At 38.8% G+C, this 17,692-nt stretch overlaps 1 long non-coding RNA gene across 5 annotated transcripts; it reads left to right on the forward strand.

The window, feature by feature from the left end:
* Positions 1 to 499: 499 nt before the first annotated feature.
* On the forward strand, positions 500 to 4,090 carry LOC131231662 (uncharacterized). 5 transcript variants are annotated; one of them, XR_009164492.1, is made up of 5 exons: positions 500 to 1,020; positions 1,093 to 1,142; positions 1,961 to 2,095; positions 2,613 to 2,751; positions 2,857 to 4,090. It is a non-coding gene; the product is annotated as an uncharacterized LOC131231662 (long non-coding RNA). The 5 variants fall into 5 exon arrangements; XR_009164494.1 differs by lacking the exons at positions 2,613 to 2,751; positions 2,857 to 4,090 and adding exons at positions 2,233 to 2,290; positions 2,392 to 2,487; XR_009164491.1 differs by lacking the exon at positions 2,857 to 4,090 and having other exon boundaries at positions 2,613 to 2,849.
* The last annotated feature ends 13,602 nt before the right edge of the window (positions 4,091 to 17,692 follow it).

Here is a 17,692-nt window from a genome sequence, read left to right on the forward strand (position 1 = left end):
CAGTCCCACACTCCCAACCAATATTGACCCCCAGCCCAACTATTACATGCACACTGTAGAAAGCACCAAACAAAGTAGGGTCATGGTGTTCATAACAAAATGTCTTTTGTTAGATGGGGTTTGATATTGGATTTATGGGAGAGTGCCAAACTCTATGTCAACACATGAAGTGATAGCTGCTAGCAAACCACTACGCACAAAGCACCCACATACATGAAGGTTCATGCTCAATTAGTTGTCTGCACAACATATTGGGGAAACCACCAATGCAGGTTTACCAACCACCGCTCACATGTCAAATAATTGATGCACAACACTGCACCTTAGAATAACTATTGGCCATTAGCTGAAAAGGGAAATTTGCAATCAATCAAGGTCTATGGCATGCAATGCCAAGCAAGTTTACTAGGCACACAACCCCCAATTTCCGATCTTGATTGAGAATTGTATCATTATGATGCCATCCTTAGATGGGTTTAAATCTGCTGCTGCGGCTGCTGTTGTTTTCTTAAGGTCCGGATTGTCACAGGTGTGGAGGCTAATTCATGAACCTAGATTGGAAGACTCCAACAACCTTGGTGGTCCATGCACCAACAAAATTTAAACAACAAAAATAAAAATCTTTTCAGTTGAAAATTCCCATCCTTCAGGAAAAGGTTGGATTTGAAGAATAATCATGTGTATTATAGGTCCTATCTCTCCATATGTCACATTAGTTATATATGAAAAGATCATCAACTATTCACTCAAGATCATCAACTATCTACCCTGTTTCAATCTAGAAAAGGAAAAGCAGTATTTGGTCTAGCTGGATGTATCTGACTAATAAATTGGACCTTACTAATAAATTGGAATTTTTTATTTAATAAATGTTTTCTTGATGTACATGCACTTTAGTTCCATTAAATTCTCAACCCTAATCATTCTGATGATAATAATGCATGAAATGGTTTGTTTATGTTTAAAGTGGCTAGGAGATGTATTGGTGTGAATTTTCTTGGGCTAGAAATAAATAAGAAGGTAAATATTTCTTTTTTCTTTTTAATTAGTGAAAGCGACTTCCATGCTTTAACAAATTTCGATCTGGTGCAGCTTGTGAAACGATGTCTAGATTTTGTTCAACAACAAGGCTTGAAGAATGTGTGAGTGCTCTTCTTTTAAGCATGGTTAATCTGGATCTTTTTACTAGATGTAACATAGACTCTCTATTACTTCTCTGTGTTTCCTTTCTAGTCCGGTACATTGTACTTTCATAAAAGATGCATGTTGAGACTGAACTCTAATCTAGCCTAATGATAAAAAAAGATTGCTGGATTGGTAATTAAGCATTTTCTGGCATTGGGATTCTTGAAGTGATTGTTGATTTGCTTTGACTGAGGTGACCTTCTAGAAAATCTCTCTCTGAGCTTTGACTGAGGTGACCTTCTCTAACTCCATTCAAAATCCACCAACATCTTTAACATGTACTTCTCGTTAGTGTATATACATGTTCATTTCTTTGATACTGATGCAAGTTACGCAAGGGCTATCGATCTTCTATTCATCTAAAGACTAATTATCTCTAGTGGATTGGAATCCTTGCCATAATAAATGACGCTCACATAATTGTAATTTCAGTATTAATTCTGTCATTTGTTATAGAAGAATCATTTGAACTCTAGTCAAAGCTCATATGTATTAAAAAAAATTGAGTAACATGGTATATTATAATTATTTAGTTTATTTGAGTAAATTAAGCTTAAAAATAGGATCCTTGGGCAGTTTTGAAATTATTTTAGCATGTTGTCCTTGTTGATAGATATCAACTTATTGGCGGGCCACATATCTGGTTGTAGGACCAAATTGATTGTTGGACAAGGGATCTCACAATGGAAGAAAATCTCTACTGAAGAAAATCTTCTTCTTCTTTCCTTTGTTTCTTTCTTGATTGTAACCTTGTCACTGCTCTACTGTGGAGTAGGGTGCTATTAATGCGGCTTTTGTGGAGGCCATCAGGCCCCATGTTCTAGCACTCTGGAGCAGCCCTTATGGGAAGAAAGTCCTTTCAAGCAACAGCCTGAAGAAGTAATTTATGTTGTTTCAGGAAGTTCTGCAAGTGGGCAATCACTTTTCCATTTTTTTTCCCAAATGATCGTTTAGGCATTCACCATTTTCTTGGCAAGTGAAGATAAAAGATCCATCACATATTGAATTTTTACAGCCATCTGAAAAGTTCAATCCGAATTTTTACAGCCCCTCTTATTTCTATGATAGTTTCCAATAACACAAGGCGAATGATTTGTTTTACATGGTGATTTAAGTGATTTATTTCCAATGAATTTTATTTCAATTATGAAATATTGTACTTGGTTGCCATGGTGATTTAAGTGATTTGTTTGACATGATGATCAGGATTCAAGGGAATCTTGTATGTACTAATGCAAATGAAGTCAACATAATCAAGTTCTGTGGGTCTCAGAATGGAAATGGAGTGACACCTAGAGGCTCAACAAATGCCACACCCATTTTCCATGCAAATTTCAATTTTGAATGTTTCAAAATCTTATCTTCTTTTTTTTTCTTTTTCTTTTTAAAAAATGGAATAAAAATCTCTCATGGTGTTTGTGAAGAAGAACCTACAGGTAATCTATCGAATTTTCGAAAACCTTTCAGGCATAGTCCAAACCTTGGATGCTGAACTTCTAGAAGAAAGGCATTGTGCGACATTTGAATGACATGGGTGATTCAGAAACTCTCAGCCATGAGCCATAGGTGTGCTTTTTCCTAACTTTTCAAACTGACAATTTGCTACCCAAATTTTGCCATATCTGGGTTTTGTTGGTTTGAATTGCAATTTGGTTGGACCCATGTGTGCAGGAGTCCTCTTTGCTGGTAGAAAATAATGAAAAGAACTCGGTTGGTAATTTCAAGAGCCCCATGGATGCTAACAAAAAGCGTAAAAGATGAAGTATTGCCGGATTGGCAAAGGTAACTTCTTTCGTTTCTTGTCTTTATAATAAATTTGCAGCGGTTCCGTTTTGTTTTTGGAATTAAGTGTTGGCTGTTACATACAATAGTTGTCAGTGTTGCAGATCCTTGGGTAACAACATTTAATCAATCACATCTTTATGTTTTGGTTGGAGATGTCTTTCTTTTCCACCTTTTATTCTTGGACAAAATTTTGTTACTAGTTAAATATTAATGCTCCCAATTCTTGGACCTTGTTACCACTTCAATCATGTTGGAGTCAAAACTGGTTTGCTTCTACCTCTTCAACTGACCATTGCTGTTGGCATTGAGAGTTCTATTTGGAACACTATATCAAAAGATTGAGATTTCTGAATTATTATTTTCCTAATTTATCATTTATTATTATTATTATTTTTTTTTTTTTGTGATTTTCTTCTTGATGTGAATTTCCCCTCCCAACCTCCATTCCCCCAAAAAAATCCCTTTGAAACTTCTCTTTTTCTTCCTTTTTCTTCTCTTCTTCTTCTTCATCTCTTGATAGGGTTTTATCCTCTATTTCCTCTTAGTATCAGAGTAGGGAAAAACATCTGCGATTTCTCAACTACGAGTTTCAGTGCTGATTTTTGCCAACCATAAATTCGATTTTATCCAATCTTCAAACTCAGACCTTTCCTGTTGAAGAGTGGGCAGCATACCCCACTTCTTGTCAATATGATAGTTAGCTTCTATACCCTTTGTACTAAGAGTATGGAAATTATCCAGTTATGGATGCCTTCTTTCATGCCTGTTTGATGCACTGTTGAATTGAATTACTCTTCGTGGCCCGCCAAAGTGATAATACTTTCTTCTGTGTGTGTTTTAATGCACTCTTCAATTGAATTACAATTAGTAGCCTGCCATTGTGATAATAACTGATTCCTTGCCTCCTGCATTAGCATTCATAGCAAAGGTTTCAGCTCCAAATTTCAACTAAGCTTTCTAGTTGGACATGAAATGAAAGCAACCACAATTTGGGGCTACTTCATCCTTATGAATGCTAGGAAACATCTCTAACTTTTTTGTCATTTCCATTTGATCAAATGAGACGATTGCAATTTAGTTTTTTGGTGTATCTAAAAGCAGCCTTATCATTTTGATTGAGTAACTAGGCTCCAAATTCCAATTATGTTACTTTCAAGTTGGACTTGAAAGGAATGCAGTTGCAATACAGTGGCCACTTTCTTTTATGAATTGTAAGGTAACTGCAATTTGATAGTGTCCTCTCTACTAGAGTAATTGTGTGAATCCAATCATTAGTGCATCCATATGCAGCCTTAAGGATGAACGAGGATGAATGAGGATGAACGAGAAACATACCTCAAAATCTTGTCCAGTAGGATATGCAGTGCCTAATATGTATTGGATTTTTTGGTTGCAATGAAAATGTACGGATATCAATACACGGGAAAGTTCATGATGTTACAAATGATATATCATTTGTATGCATATATTCTGATAGATACTGATATGTATTGTTTTAGGAGCTGGCTGATGATGTTCTTGTACCAAGATTTTGAAACATGTGTGAAAAATGAGACTTTGAAGGCTCTGGATGCAGGTGTTTTAATGAACATAAGAAAATTTTAAGCAATCGATTTTATCCATCTCAGCATGTACACGTACCCACGCTTCTATGGTAGAACCCTAACTCTGAGTCTAATCTTAGAATAAAAGAAAAATCCTACAACAATATGGAAGGTAAGCAAAGGAGAAGTTAGAAGGATGTTACTAAATTAGAGGTTCCTATGTTAAGATCCTGCAAAAGAAAACAAACCAAGTTAGTATCTAGGAGATAAGACCTAATCTAAAAAATAGAGAAAGTAAAGAAATTAGGACGAAGTTACCAATTTAGAAGATCTATCAATGATCCTACAAAACAGGAAAGTTAGTTTTAAAAATCAAATAGAAAAAAAATTCCAAAACTAAAGTTAGTAAAATCTTAATCTTAATTTAATTCTAAAACTAATTAATTTCAAAAATACGTAGCCGTCAGTCCCCGGTAACGGTGCCAAAAACTTGTTCACTCCCCAAGTATAAGGTTGTGATGTAGTAATAAACTCAGTGAGACCGAGGTCGAATCCCAAGGGACTGAAACCTGTACGTTATCTAAAACTAAGTAGAACTAGAACTAGACTAAGATGAAATCTAAATCGATTGTAATTTGAGGAATAATTGTGAAATATTAATCTAAAACTTAAGGAATTCAGAGAAAGGAAACTAGGGATTCAGAGGATCCACTTGTAGATATTAGGGAGATCTTATGCCTGCTTCAAGAACTCAACTAGACTTAGAGTCCCATCTTCATCCAGTTGAAGGGTGTAACCATGAAAATCAAGACTGAACCTTCTTTGATATAGTTTTCAAGAGATGAAAAGTATATGAATTAGAATGGATTCAATCACCAAACCATGCCCATGAGACAAAGCAAACAACAGAATTAAACTAATTAACAATCAATCATAAGATGTATAAAGGTTAGGAAGGGTACCGTCATCCGACCATGCCCAGGAGACGATGGTGAACAATAGGGCTTCCTAACATCATAAACATAAAAAGAAAAGAAACATACTCAAAGCTACTGCAAACCCATTGTAATTTTAGTCGCAACGGACCATTAAAAACTAAAAACATTACCTTAATTAAACCAAAATTAACATCAATTCAGTCTAAACAAAAGGCACAAGTAAAAAGTCTCCCATCACACTACAAGCTTCACCTCTTAGCCCTAGCTAAGAGGTTTAGCTTAACATGATGGAGCTAAAATCCCTTAGAAAAAGAAAGCATAAAGTAAAAGAAAGGAATTAAAGAAGAAAAAAAGAAGAAGAATCTGTTGAAGACGCCTTCCACCGTCTCTCTCTCTCTTCCACGTCCCCTGCAAATTCAATATCCCCTTTCTCCCTTCTCTCTTTATTTTATAAGTATGAAGAGAGTCGGTTCGTGGCTGGAATCAGTGGAAAAATTACGCAGCTAGCACATTCAAACTGCGTGCGTAGAAACGTAGACCGACTTGCGTTTGGAATGCGTTTACAAGACAGTGATCGTCCTTGGATTCAAAATTTCTCCATGACTAGGGTAAAGACCCCCTGGGTGAGCTTTTGGACGGTTTGGATCAGAGATCCGATCGTCATCTGGGCCGCACATCACCCCACGACGTCCGAACGCACGTCCGTGCGTAACGCATGCGTAAGGCCTGACTTGCGTAACTGGTGGGGCCCACATTCCCTGTCGTTTGATGAATCCATGTCGTCCATCTTAATCCTTTAATTATTTAGGCCCAAGAAAGCATGATTTGGATTATATCTGAGGGACCTGCATTGTCCGTTGTCTGTCAGTTGGTTGGAGATCACTCTCTCTATCCTCTTTTGGAATTTGAACACCTAGGTCATGGTAAGTGGGACATTTTAGATCTTATGAAAGGTTCCGATCAGTCATCTGGACTGACATGGTGGGCCATCTGCAATCGCCCGCAAGTCCTTATTTTACAGCAGCGGGAAGCAGGATTCAAGAATTCTTTTTCAAAAAGGAAAGTCGGTCAAATCCTTTTTGACCAGCTCAACCGATCTGGTGCAACGAGAGTGCACTTGTGCACTATGCACTGCTACTGCCCATGGGGTCCACTGTAGTGTTTCAGATTCAATCCGCTCCATCCATCCGATCTTCTAGCGAATTTAAGGAGTCGAGCCCAAGTTTGAAGCTTATCCAGAGCTCAAGTGGGCCCAAAATCGATGGTTGATGGGCAGATTTGTCCGTTGGGCCACTTACAGAGGGATCCAATGGCTGAAAATATACGTGTACGGTTAATTTATGGTCCTCAGGACATGTATGCAGTTTTAAGTTAAACGGATGGTGGAAACCTTGTGATCTCGCATTCTAGCTGATTTTCGGGTCGGTTGAGCTTCAGTTTCTCAATTTTCTAAGATCTCTGGCGTGTAAATCTGTTGATCTTAGTCCCCTGGAGTCCGTCCTTTACCTTAGTGACATCAGAGTATTAAATACATGCATTTAGCATCCATTTCAGTCCACGCTTATAAATCCACCTTACAACATAAACATGATTAAAACAGGTCGTTAAACAGTATCATGTTCATAAAACCATGCAATAACTGGGGTCTAATATATAATATTTGATCCTCAACACTAAGGTGAGAGAGAGAAGAGAAAAGTGAAAGATAAGGAAGAGAGAGATTTGAGTAGTACTTGCTACAATGGGTGATTCTTCTCCACTTGACTCACAAGCCTAACTACCGCCACTCTCGCCATTGAAATCTCTCTGACTACGACCTAGGGTAAAAACTACAAACTTTCTTATAGATGTAAGTTTTCAAATATGTTTTCTCTAACCCTAACTAACCCGTGTGCTCGTTTAGGCGACCGACAATTCTTCCTTTGAAACATATTCCTAGGAGCAAGTCCGAGTCGGGCGTGCTACCGAAATGTGTAAACTATAAGTACTTAGGTTGCGATTTATCAATAGTTTCATTCCAGTTAATAATTTATGATTGCTAATGTTGAGTTTCTTGTTGTCTTAGGTATAATTATATCTCTATTTAATGAATTGTTGAATTGCAAGTTGTACTGTAATGTTGTTTATGTGTTCGATAAGATGCCTAGATAAGTGGTTTATCAAAATTTAATTATCAAACGTTAACATATGAATTATGAATGTTTGTTAACATAATTTAAATAGGAATAGGACTACAAGAGTAATCCACGTAACCAGTAAATTTCTCCATTTGGGTGGCCGAATTAGGTTGGCCACCTTGGATAAATTCGCATGATACGAGTCGGACATTGATTTAGACAGTGGCTAGGCCACGCAGGGCGCTCACGTGTTCCATGCTGGTTATGTTAGTGCGCGCCCGCATCAACCAAAAATGCCCAAAGACCCTGTTGATCTAATGTATGTTCACCATATATGAGCGCAATTGCTTGAATCCAAGGTACCCCCTTACTATTGTAAAGATCCATCATTAACCATGGTACCATGATCTTCAAGACTCGTGAGTCAGGTATGGTAGTATGAGACACCATGTCCGTGCTGTCAGCCTACGCTGGGGTGACGAGCCTCCCCGTAGTGACCGCAAGCATCACTTTTTTTTACAACTTATCTATCGTATGTACTTATCTAGGAGTGACAAACCTAAACGGATCAAGAACACAGGCATAGGACTGTTGTGGTCGTCCCATGCCTAGTGATTCGGTTAGGATCGATGTTTAAAAGGGAGGTATCATGTCTTCTCCAAATTATTGGATGAATAAGCATAATTAACCACTCGGTTAACATGATCATGCATCGCATTACATTAGTTTAGAATGTGGCAAAACAGGCATTGTAGTTGCATGTTAAGGAAGTATTAGCATGTGCAAAACAGGTGGTCGGAGTCAAGTGTTGAGGGAGTGTCGATGGGTGAGAGCATGCATCATTTCATAAACCCCATTCTCGCATTAAGAAAAGTAGTTAGGAAGTGATTGTTTTACATTGCTTTATCATTACTGTATTGATTGACTTAATAATATGTGTAACCTTTGCTTTATGGAACCACGGAGTTGATCACTCACTCCCACTCTGGGACGGAGACGCTAGTGTAGATGCAGGTATCGTTGTTGCCGATGCACTAGAGTATGCATTCATGGATGAGGAGGAGAAGTTCTCCTATTTTCAGCTCTTGGATGGGCCGATGTAGGCCATGTACCTCTGGACAATGAACGTTAAACATATGGGCTTAACCAGATGTTACATTACCACATTTTGCTTATTTTTTTGGAATTGTATATATATACATTAAACCCAGCCATATACCCATACTCTGGAAGATACTTCATGATATATATGTATATTTTGATTTACACATCTACTTTAATCACATTAAACTTGGATTATGGTATGTTATTTAATATAATTCTATGCATGCACAAATGTCTAGCGTGAAAGAAATTAGGATATTGGCTTCCGCAAAGCATAAGTGATGTCTGGAATATTGGGAATCGAGCTTTGCTCGACCCTTGAAATTCAAGGCGTTACAATAAAACCCACACATCCCAGTGTTCACTCAAATCTGCTGCCCGACGGGCTGGGAAAGGACGCAATCCGCGTCCATGGCTCATCTGACGAGCAGATAGGTTTACGATGGGACCCACCCCATAAATACACGGCATCTCATACATTTAAACTCATAAAACCGGAAACAGATTGGCTACTCCCCTTGTAATGTGGTCGATGCTCTGTGGGCCCACCATGATGTATGTGTTTCATCCATGCCGTCCATATATTTTTCCAGATCATTTTATTGTATGAGACCAAAAATGAAGTATATCCCAATCTCAAGTAGACCACATTACAGGAAACATTCTTTAATGAGCTTCAACCATTAAAAACCTTTCGGGGCTCATAAAAGTTTTAAATCAAGCTGAGTTTTGTTTTTTCCCTTCATCTAGGCCAGTATGACCTAATCAACCGATTGGATGTCAAATAAACATTACAGTGGGCCTTAGGAGGATCTTAATGGTGGATATCCAGTCACTATTGTTTTCCTGTGGTGTGGTCCACCTGAGATTTATATCCCTCTCAGTTTTGAGATCAAGCACTAAAAATGATCTTTAAAAATGGATGAACGGAATGGATGAAACACATACATCATGGTGGGGCCCATAGAGAACCGACCACCAGCCAACGGGCTGGTGGCAGGGGGGTAGCCAATCCGTTCCCAAACTAAAACCCCATTAAACATAGCACGTGTAGTAGTCCCACGTTGGGTGGGCCCCACAGCTTTTATTGGATCCGTGGTTAGCGGGCAGAGGGCAGACGTGCGTCTTTTCTTAGCTACCAAGGGCTCCTCTCATGGCTCGTGACACACGACTCATGAGCCCTTGTGATGAGATGTATAAAAAAATGCATGGGCTTTGACTGTATAGTACACTTGCGTTTGCAGTTGAGCAAGTGGGGCCCATGTTTATGTGATCCAAGACGTCGATATGATGGGACTGAGCGTGGATGGCCTGTGTAATAAAAGATCTCCAAGATTGCAAGATCCTAGCTGTAGAATACTAGGACATTATTTGTTCGAACAGGAACCATCTATAGTTCATTTTCTAACCATAAATGGCCTTCTATTGAAAGGTTTAAGGCTCTTTCCATAGTGAGGATTTTTATGGATCAAGCACCCTTAGTCGGTCCATTTTATCAACGGTTTGGATCACTGAATAATGGCCCCACTTGTGCAAACCGTAAAGCCAACTGTCCTGTGCGATTGGTCAGTTGAGTATTGTACAATTCTTCTGTGAAACGCGATCTCAACCTACCGTTACCATAAGTCAAAGGACCACTTTTTCTCATTATGACACAGAAGATTGATGATTGAAATTCATCCAGTATATATTAGTCAGGAGGACTGTTCACACCCATATAACTGGACTGAGTTGCGTACAACCAACGTGTCAATTGCCAATGGCGAACAACATCCGAGCCGGTAAAAAGGTTTGGTCCACCTAGAAAGATGATTAGATTCAAACATCTGGTCGAACCATTTATAAGGTGGGTCAAACCTCTTTATTGAGTCAATCCATCGGCAGTTTTTCTGCAATGTGGCTTAGTTGATGAATTGATTGGTCAGATTTTTGTGGCCAGTGATCTTCAAGGTATGGCCATGTTGGACTTATGCAACTCAATCGACGGCTGCGATCTTCAATTGTTGGGTAGAAAATATAGCAATGGTCCATATTCTTATGGCCAAAAATTCAATAGCAAGGATCTTCCCATATGATTGTGTACACGAGTCAAGCTGAGCCGGGCTTTACCTAGCTCGTGCTCGACTCGAACGGCTTGAGTCTCAGCTCGTGATCGGCTCAGATCGGCCTTCGAGCTTGGAATAGCAGCTCGTGCTTGGCTCGACCAACAACTCAGTCCAGTTCAAGCTGAGTTCGAGCTGAGTTTTCGAGTCGAGTGGTCACTGGTCAGATGGGTTCGTCCGACCAAACCAGGTGTTCGTCCAATTGTACCAGAGCTACCCGGCCAATGGTCATTAGTCGAATGGGTTCTGCTACTCAGACGGATGCTACTCGCCGGTAAAAAATGGAGAGAGGGGAAGAAAGGACTCACTTTGAGAGAGGAGATCGTCCGGACAGATGCTAGAAGAAGGAATTTCGCTGGGCGGTGGATAATGACGAGAATATTGGGTGAACGGCCGGCCGATTTGGGCGAAAGGGAGGGAAAAATGTGTTAGGGTCGGGCGAAATGGGTAGGGTTGGGTGAATGAGGGCTTTTTTTTTAACCCTTATATATTCACTTAAAACCCGATTCGAGTCGAGTCCGAGCTGAGTTGAGTTGAGTCGAGCTCAATCCAGCTCGGACTCGACTCGAAATGTTCCGAGCTCCCAAAAAATGGCTCAACTCAGTTTGAACAGAGTTTCAATCCGAGTCAAGTTGAGCTTTTTTGAGCCGAGTTGAGCGAGTTAGCGAGCTAACTTTGCTCGTGTACAGCTCTACATATGAGGACTTTTGATGGATGGGCCATCCACAGTGTGACCATCATCTTGGATATCTGGACCATTCAACCAGTTTACTGCTAATCTACTGTTGTTTTGAAATGACGGTGATTCATCCATCATACGTTTGACTAACAAGTTTGCAAATCTAGATTGTCCAAAAAATGGGCCACATGATGTATGTTATATGGCCAAAAAAATATATGCTGATCATCACATCTTATCAAGCTTATTTTGCGTATTAAACTTGGATTTCTAGTAATTTGATCCTGTCATATTGTTCTATTGTTGTCAAATTCAAGCTGAAGGTTTTGAAAGAACGAAGCCAATGCCCGAAAGGACACGGCAAGAGTAGTTTGTAAAATGTGAACCTTGAATTGATAAAATGAAATGGAGAGGGGGAATCTCATGGCCAATGCTAAATTAGTAAGGGTAGGGCTTTGAGGACATGTATGCCATGATGTTTGTGAGAAATCCATCCCATTCATCCATTTTGCCGGCTCATCTTTCAACATGGGACAACATGGGACAAAAAATGAGGTGCATCTAAAACTCAAGTGGGCCACACAACAGGAAACAATAGTAATTGAATGCCATTATTGAAACATTCGTGAGGGCATAAAAGTTTTGTATTGTGTTAATGTTTTTGTGTTTCAGTTCATTCGAGTGTGAATGACCTTATAAACAATTTGGATGGCATGTACACATCAGGGTGGACCTAGGAAGGTTTCAATGGTAAGTAGTTCCCTCTCCACTTTTTGTTGTTAGGTGGCCCACTTGAGTTTTGGATCCACCTCACTTTAGGTCTCTACATCCTAAAATAAGTTGGCAAAATGGATGGACAAAGTGGATTTCTCACAGACATTACAATTGACCCTGTTGGGACTCGTGAAGGCACACAAAGAGGAATCAAACAAAGTAATCACAATTGCACGAGCAAATCCAACAAGAGAACAATCCGAATTTACATGAAAAAAAATCCTTGTGGGAAAAAACCCCGACACAAGACGAGAATGCACTATAAAAAACAAAGTTACAAGACATGAAACCTTACCAATCAAAGCCTAAGAGAAAAAGTCATATCCTTTGCCCTTTAAAACTCTCTCAAACCCTTAAACACATCTTAGAGAACCCTTGAGTGTAGCTTAATCCTGATTACACCCGATATATATACTACCACAACCAGAATAGGAAACAAAGCGCGTACTTACATAGTTCTACATGCTTCTTTGATGGGACCTTCGATGGCATTGATAGAATCAGTTGATGACAACGAAGAACTTTTGATGCCATCGAGTAGCAACCTCTAAATTTGTCCAATAATCAACAATGATTTTTCTGAATTTTTTTAATGGGATTGAGCATTTGTTGATGGCATCGACAACTGATCGATGGAATGGAGTGGTTTGTCAATGACATCAACAAACTCTATTGCAGATAAATTTAAGATATTAGAAAGGAATCTCCACAATGTCTTCAATCTTCACACTCCATTTTTCCTTTTTCGTACTCGATCCTCCATCCCTACTTCATCTCCATAATATCTTCATAATCATCGCTTCTCGCATACACTTGTCTTCACTTTATCTTTGCCAGACCCAGAGAAGTCACAAAGAACTTAAACTTCTCTGCAGGAACCACATTCGCAAGCATGTCAGTTGGATTAACGATTACGTGGATTTTCTTAAGAGTCATGCCCCATTCCTCAAGCACTTGTCGGATAAAATGATGATGCACATCAATATATTTAGTTTTAGAATGGTAAACCGAGTTCTTAGCCAAATTGATTGCATTTTCACTATCTTAATTAACCGACATGACCTCTTATTGAAGCCCAAGATGATTTATTATCATTCTCAACCAGACACATTTTTTAAACGCTTTTTTTACTTCCATATACTTAGCTTTGGTTGTGAAAAAAATCACTACAAACTGAAGCTTCGATATCCAACTGATCTCTCCACCCGTTAACACAAATGACTCACCGAAAGTTGATATTTTATTATTCACACTGCCCGCATAATCTGAATCTATATATCCTACTAACTTGTCCCCTAATTTTTTGAATGTTGAGACGTAGTCTCATATACCCTGGATGTATCAAAGTAATTATTTCACTGCTTTCTAGTGTTACTTTCCATGGTTAGCCATGTATTTACTAACAACAACCACTGTATGCAAAATATTTGGTCTTGTACGGACAATGACACACATCAAACCGGCAACTGTACTCGAACAAAGCTTAAACATAACATGCTTTTCTTCATCCGTTTCAGGATACTGTTCAGAAGAAAGCTAAAAATGAGCCACGTGGGGGATGCTAATTAGCTTTACCTTGTCCATCACATACTTTATCAATACATTCTCAAAGTATTCAACCTAAGATAACTAAAGCCTGCTCCTCTTCCTGTCTATGTGTATGTCAATGCCAAGAACCCTCTTTGCAGCCCGCAAATCTTTCATCTTAAATGTCCTTGATAGTTGAGCCTTTAGTATGTCGATTTCAGATATGCTATGATTGGTAATGAGCATGTCATCAACATACAATACCAATATAATAAACTTTTCATCACTCGGTGTCTTGAAATACACACAATGATCATACTCACTCCTGATAAATTTCTGACTTATTATGAAAAAATCAAATTTATTGTAACACTGCCGAGGCGACTGTTTCAGGCTGTACAACGACATCTTCAACTTGCAAACATTGTTCTTTGCCCCTCGTATTTCAAGTCCTTCTGGTTGCTTCATGTAAACCTTCTCTTCCAATTCTCCATGCAGGAAATCAATCTTCGCATCCACCTGTTCCAACTCAAGATTGTATTGGACAACCAACATCAATACAAATATGATAGATACTTGCTTCAATACATGTGAGAAGATCTCAGTGAAGTCGATACATTCTTGCTAAGCATATCCTTTTACTACCAACCTTGCCCTGTACCTATCATGTTTCTTCCTGAAAATCTACTTACACCCGATCACTTTACGGTTGACGGGAAGCTCCACTAGCTACCACGTCTCATTCTTGTGCAAAGAGTTTATCTCGTCATGTATTATCGCTTTTCACTTTTCGGCATTTACATCATCAAGAGCCTCCTAAAAAGTAGACTGATTCCCCTCATTCATAATGAGGGAAAATGCAACATTTAAGTCATCCCTGTATCTTGACAGTAACTTACAATCCCTTAGTGGATTCTTTTTCACAGGTGGCTGAATGTACCTCTGCCTACATCTTAGTATCAGTCTGCGTCTCGTTTCTTTCTATCTGAATGTCCATAACCAACTTTTTCACTTATTTATGCCCATCCTTACAGAACAAGGATTTCTTATCGAATTTGACATCATAATTAAAGATGATTTTTCGTGTAACCCGGTCATATATCATGTACCTATTTACACCGCCATTATAATAAAAAAGTACTTATTAGCCCTTTGGTCCAATATATCTCTCTTAACTGATGATACGTGAGAGTAAGCATCGCAATGAAAAACTTGTAGCCTTAAATAATCTACCTGCCGATCACTCCACACTTCTTCTGAAATTTTACAATCATTAGTTATAGAAGGAAACCGATTCACCAAGTATCAAGCCATGTTAATGGCCTCAATCCATATTTTCCTTCCCAACCCAACATTATTCATCATGCATTGGGTTCTCTCCAAGAGGGTTCAATTCATCCGCTTAATCATACTATTTTGCTCTGGTGTGTGGTACACTATGTTATGCATCACGATCCTTTCATCTTTACAAAAATGATTGAATTTTTAAGAAGTAAATTTTCCACCATTATTTGTCCTCAACACTTTCATCTTTCGCCTTAACTATTTTTTCATCATCGCCTTCCACTATTTGAAGTTAGTGAGGACCTCGTATTCACTTTCTAGAAAGTAAACCCACAAATTTCTGGAATATTTATCAAGGAATGTAACGAATCATGATGACCCTCTACTAGAAATTATGGGTGACGACCCCTATACATCAAAATGCACATAATACAGAATCCCCATTTAGGACGCAATCGAACCAAATGAATTTGCACCCAAGTGCCTCAAGTACACCTAGAGATATCAGACCCTTCCTCAACTCAGGAACATGTATCACATCAGTCAAGATACGCTTCATACCATCGAACATCTTGATGCACACTGATCCAACACCAATCACGTTATGGGCATTATCATTGCCCATAAACACCATACCACCATCGTACTCACTATAATTGGTGAACCAACTCCTGTGAGAGGTCATGTGATACGAAGCTCCCATCTCCAAAATCCATTCATGTCAAAGTATCCAGATTTTGATGCAGTTAGTACGTTACTACCACTCGCCTCCTCACTGGATTCCAAAGTGTTGGCCACTCCGGAAGAACTCTCTGACTTCCCATTCCTAAATTTAGGATTCTAATAATCCTTCTTCATGTGCCATGTTATCCCACAATTCCAACACTTCAACTTGCCTTTGCCCTTGGATTTGGATTTTGATCGCGAAGATTAATTGTCCCACTAAGAATTTATTTCCACTCATAAATAGTGCATCTGTAGAAGCACTCACGTCACCACTGTTCATTCTCGTTGTCTTCGACTGAAGGATTGAGATAACGGTCTCAACGCTAATAGCCATCTTACAAGTGCACAAAGAGTCTTTAAATGACTCATATTACTCTGAAAAAGAATTCAACATAATACATACTTGATTTTCATCTTTCATCACCTCATTCACATCTAATAATTTGCAAACAAGCTTATTGAAGTTACTAATATGGATCTCAATGTCAACCCCCTCAGCCATATTCAGATTGATCAAGTGTAGCTTCAGATACCGATGATTCTCAAGAGACTTTTTCGCATAGATATTCACTAACTTCGCCCATGTATTAGTCGCATTCTTCTCTCTCATAACATTATAGAGGACCTCATCCATTAGACACAATTGGATTAACATATTTTCTTTCGATCTAACTTGTTCCACTCTTCTTCTTTCGTAGTTTTCAATCGCTTTCCAATGAGTGCATCTTACAATTTTTGGTGACCTAGAAGGTCATTCATCTTCACCTTCTATAGTTCAAAGTTATTTTTTCCGAAATATTTCTCTATATTGAACTTCATGTTAGATGTCATAGATACCTTTTCTTCCTATTCAATCTACTTCTCGACGTTATCACTGATACCACTTGTTGGGACTCATAGAAGCACACAGAGGAATCAAACAAAGTAATCATAATCACCCAAGCAAATCCAACCAGAGAACAATACAAATTCACGTGGAAAAATCTTTGTGGGAAAAAACACCCACTGAAGGGCGGTAGGCAAATCTGCAAGGAGATAGTGCGGCTTTCATCTATTCTCGTGCGGCTTTCCCTATCATGATAAGGGCTCGCTTCGCGGCACAAAGTGAGAATACACTATGAAAAACAAAGTTAGAAGAAATGAAACCTTAATGATCAAAGCCCCGAGAGGAAAAGCCTTATCCTTTGCCTTTCAAAACCCTCTCAAACCCTTAAGCATGTCTTAGATAGAACTCTTAAGTATACCCTAATCTCAATTATACCTGATATATTTACCATTGCAACTATAATAGAAAATAAATCGCGCACTTACGCAGTTCTGCACGCACCTTGTATTAGACCTTCGATGGTATCAACAAACATTGATGACCAATCAGTAACATCAAAGAACCTTTAATGCCATCGAGTAGCAACCTCTAAAACTGTCCACCAATCAACAAGGATTTTTCTAAATTTTCTTAATAGAATCGAACATCTATCGATAGCACCGACAACTACTCGATGAAATTAAGTGGTCTATCGATGACATCAACAAACTCTATTACAAACAGATTTAAGACATTAGACACCAGGCCCTACTTAGCTTTTGACCGCACAAAGTTCCTGCTACAAGATCACAGGAGTGACGCCGTCATAGACGATCTTGGCTTTGATGACTACTGCAAGGAGTTATAATAACTTTCGATCAGATGGTTGGGATCATTTAATCAATGTGATTTACAGGCAATGCTACACCTAGAGTTAACAGCATTTAAAGATGTTGTTAACCATCAAATTAGCAATCATGATCTACTTTTAGACAATTCAAACTCTTCCAGTCTTCGATAACGTAAAATAACCATTTTATCCTATGGTTACTCGCAGTGAGGGGAGATTGAAGGGGAGATTCGCAGTAGTAACCAACACAACAAACATGTATGTGATCCAGG

This window comes from Magnolia sinica, chromosome 17 (genome assembly GCF_029962835.1).
Source record: "Magnolia sinica isolate HGM2019 chromosome 17, MsV1, whole genome shotgun sequence".
Taxonomy (NCBI): Eukaryota; Viridiplantae; Streptophyta; class Magnoliopsida; order Magnoliales; family Magnoliaceae; genus Magnolia; species Magnolia sinica.